The following is a 3,897-nucleotide window of genomic DNA, read 5'->3' as shown; positions in this document are numbered from 1 at the left end:
CTCCTGCCTCAGCCTCCCAAGTAGCTGGGACCACAGGCGCCCGCCACAACGCCCGGCTATTTTTTGGTTGCAGCCGTCATTGTTGTTTGGCCGGTCCGGGCTGGGGATTCGAACCCGCCACCTTAGGTGTACGTGGCTGGCGCCTTAGCCGGTTGAGCTGTAGGCTCCGAGCCAATGATATGATTCTTAATGGTGACAGAAATTGGTTTTGAAGGTGTAGTGAAAAATAATCTTACTCTTTTTATGTATAAAGTGTATATATGTATACATATTTATATATACACACACATCACAGTCATAAACAGATATGCAGTATATATTTGATATTAAAATTTCATAGATGGAGAAGGCAATTAAGTTTTTTTTAAAAACTGAAAAAGGCTCCTGAGGCTGGGCACAGTGGCCCACACCTATAATCCTAGCACTCTGAGAGGCCGAAGCAGGTGGATTATCTGAGCTCAGGAGTTTGAGACTAGCCTAAGCACGAGTGAAACCCCATCCCAACTAAAAAATAGGAAAACTAGCTGGGTGTTATGGTAGGCACCTATAGTCCCAGCTACTTGGGAAGCAGAGGCAAGAGGATCACTTGAGCCCAAGAGTTTGAGGTTGCTGTGCGCTATGATGATGTCATGGCACTCTACCCAGGCTGACAGAATAAACTCTGTCTCAAAAAAAAGCCTCCTGGGCAGCACCTGTGGCTCAAAGGAGTAGAGCGCTGGCCCCATATGCCACAGGTGGTGGGTTCAAACCCAGCCCTGGCCAAAATCTGAAAAAAAAAAGCCTCCTGAGAGGTTCAATAATGAAGAAAGGGTTAGGAAACACTGGACAAGACCTTCCGAGGGTTTTTCTAGCTTTAAAAATGTGTATTTCTGCCAGGTGCACCTACAGCTACTCCAGTGGCTGAGGTAAGAAGATTGCTTGAGGCTAGAGTTTCAGGTTGTAGTGTTCTGTGATCAGTCTGGTGAGTAGCTGTTGCACTTCAGCCTGGGTAATGTAGTGAGACCCTGCTCATGAAATAATAATAATAAAATAAAATAAAAATGTATGTTTCTATATGAAACAATGGATAACAAGTTCATTGAGAGCCTAGAATCTAGTTAATTTCTATTTGTGATTTCACAAGTTGAATTATTGCTTTTATTAAATAACTGAATTTCTCCTTCAGTGTTAATTTATCATCAGATGCCATGACACAAAGTGATTGACTTAAAAGTTATCCTAGTTTATAGATACATCAAGTTATTTTTATGTAATAAGGAATTGAATTTAGAGTGAACTTAACCCTTTAGTTTCTCATTAAATCAAAGATTCCATTTCTTGAGTCATATAACCATAGCTCAGTGGTTAGGGTGCTGGACACATACACTCAGGCAGGCAGGTTTGAACCCAGCCCCAGTCTGCTAAACAACAATGACAACTACAACAACAACAACAAAAAATAGCCAGGCATCGGGGTGGGCACCTGTACGTAGTCCCAGCTACTTGGGAGGCTGAGGCAAAAGAATCGCTTAAGCCCAAGAGTTAGAGGTTGCTGTGAGCTGTGATGACACAGCACTCTACCAAGGGCAACATGGTAAAATTCTGTCTAAAAAAAAAAAAAACAACAAACAACTATATATATATATATATATATACACACACACACACACACACACACATATATATATATATAAACTAAGTCAAAAGAACATTGAAGTAGTGTTATTTTAGGGTAAGTTAAATATTGGAATGTGACAAATACAATATAAGTCAGTGATATCTGAGTTAGAAATAGAAGCTAAATATGTTATCATATTGATGATATAGATTGTCAATTGTGTAATTAAAATATAGAGAAAATTAGTGATGCCTTGAGAACCAGAATGGATATTCAGTGCATATATTAGGGTCCATGATAATAAGGATTGTTGTTCTGTAGATTTTGACCATAAATGAAATAATAGATCTGTAACAGTAGAATTTCATATAATGAGATACTAAAAATATGATATTACATGGTTTTTATAATGAATTATTTACTCCATTAAACATGAGGCACCCACTATATGCCAGGTATTATGCTGAATGCTTACAGGTTAAAGTGCAGGTGAAATGTTTTCCCTGCCTTTTAGCTGTTCACAGAATGCCCGAGTTATGAAAGACTTTCCTCACATTTTTCTGTCTTTCACCTTTCAAAATGACATTGCTAAGATTATATCTACATGAGTTTGATTATTATCCTGATTGTCATTTCCTCATTGCAGATTGATGAACCTTTGACCTTCTTTGTTATGGTATATCTGAAAAAGATTACTATTTGATTTGTGTCCTCTATTTTCAAGTCTTTCACTATTTTGACTTGTCTTTAACTTCAGCTTAGATCCTTTAATCTAAAAGTACCATCCTGGGTTTGCTAACTTCCCACCAGATTATTACATCTTCTTCTTCTGTGTTTTCTTGCTACTGTGCTATAATTTTTGGCCACTATGTTTAAAAATATCTATCCACTTCTCCTTAGTAGTTATCCTAATTATACTATGATTATTGCCTTGGAATTTCACTTTTCATTTGCTATTGGAATTAGAATTACCATTAATTCAAAATTTGGTAATCTTACTATTTTCCACCATATTGGTGAGTGTGGCGTATTTTAATGTTTAGCTGGGTTTATGGGAAATGTTACTAAATCTGTTCATGAAACTGAGTAGTAACTCACTAGTAATTTTAAAATTAATATGTCTACATGAGAAGCTATATGTTATCAATGATTGATGTATTATTTCAGTTTATTTTGAAGAATATTGCAGAACTGGTGCCAAACCTGATCTTAGATTTTCAAAGGATACACCTTTCTTCTTTGTTTGGGGGAGGGGGAGTTGTACTTTTCTTTTTTAAAATTTGCTGAACATTATTAAAATATTGATAGTACAAGCTTTAATTTACTTTACAATGAAATTTGGTAAAGTGCTTTCTCTAGACCGTGTGCTGCCACATTCTAGGGAAGAAATTTAATCTGTTAGATACACATAACATATCCAATGGACACATTTGAAGAATTTCTATAACTGTTTTCTCCTTAAAGACGGTCAGGAGGAAGGAAGGGTACATGAAAATAGTTCTTCCCTTACTATATTTGTCCATTCCAACTGTAATCACATTGCTTGTCTCAGAATATTGCTTATGCTTTTTCTTTTGTTAAAGTTTTTTTGTCTGCTTGTTGAATTTCTTTTGTCTACTTTTTCCCCACATCTGTAGATTCTCGTGTGAATTACATTTCTTCATGACTTTACATACTAATCTGTGTCATCTTGAGTTTCTCTTTTATTGTCATGTTACTGACTTCTATCACATTTGCTATTTTGTTGTAATTTTTTATTTGTATCTCTTTTTTTAACCTATGTTATATGTATGTATAATTTTTTTTCACACGCACTGATTTATTTATTGTTTTGACTCAACTTTTACTTTTGAATTAGTTATTTTTCTTTTCAAAGTAAAATATCAAATGTTCAGGGGAACTTAGGAGAGGAAACACAATTAAGTACATAGTAAAATGTTACAATTTTCTTTTTTACAATATTTCTTAAGCAAAAGAGTACCTAAGAAATAATGCCCTTAAAAATATGAAACCCATGATTTATGGCCAAATTAATGGATGTGATATACACACACACACACACATACATACACACACAAACATACAATACAACGACCATAGTTAACTACCTTTCTACATTAACCACCTCCTTAAGTTGACCTAATTTTTTTTCTTTGAGAGACAGAGTCTCACTTTGTCGCCCCGTGACAAGGAGAGTGCTGTGGCGTCACAGCTCACAGCAACCTCCAGCTCTTGGGCTTAGGCGATTCTCTTGCCTCAGCCTCCTGAGTAGCTGGGACTATAGGCACCTGCCACACAAC

The 3,897-nt window shown here is 36.2% G+C and overlaps 1 protein-coding gene across 1 annotated transcript in view; it reads left to right on the top strand.

The window, feature by feature from the left end:
* Positions 1 to 3,897, top strand: part of MAN1A2 (mannosidase alpha class 1A member 2) — a 184,331-nt gene that overhangs the window by 148,893 nt on the left and 31,541 nt on the right. The gene's annotated exons all lie outside the window — the stretch shown is intronic.

The sequence above is a fragment of the Otolemur garnettii genome, unplaced genomic scaffold (assembly GCF_000181295.1).
Source record: "Otolemur garnettii isolate 467f Iridium unplaced genomic scaffold, OtoGar3 scaffold00073, whole genome shotgun sequence".
In the NCBI taxonomy this organism is placed as follows: Eukaryota; Metazoa; Chordata; class Mammalia; order Primates; family Galagidae; genus Otolemur; species Otolemur garnettii.
The sequence above is the reverse complement of the archived record's forward strand: the minus strand, read 5'-3'. Positions and strand labels throughout refer to the sequence as shown.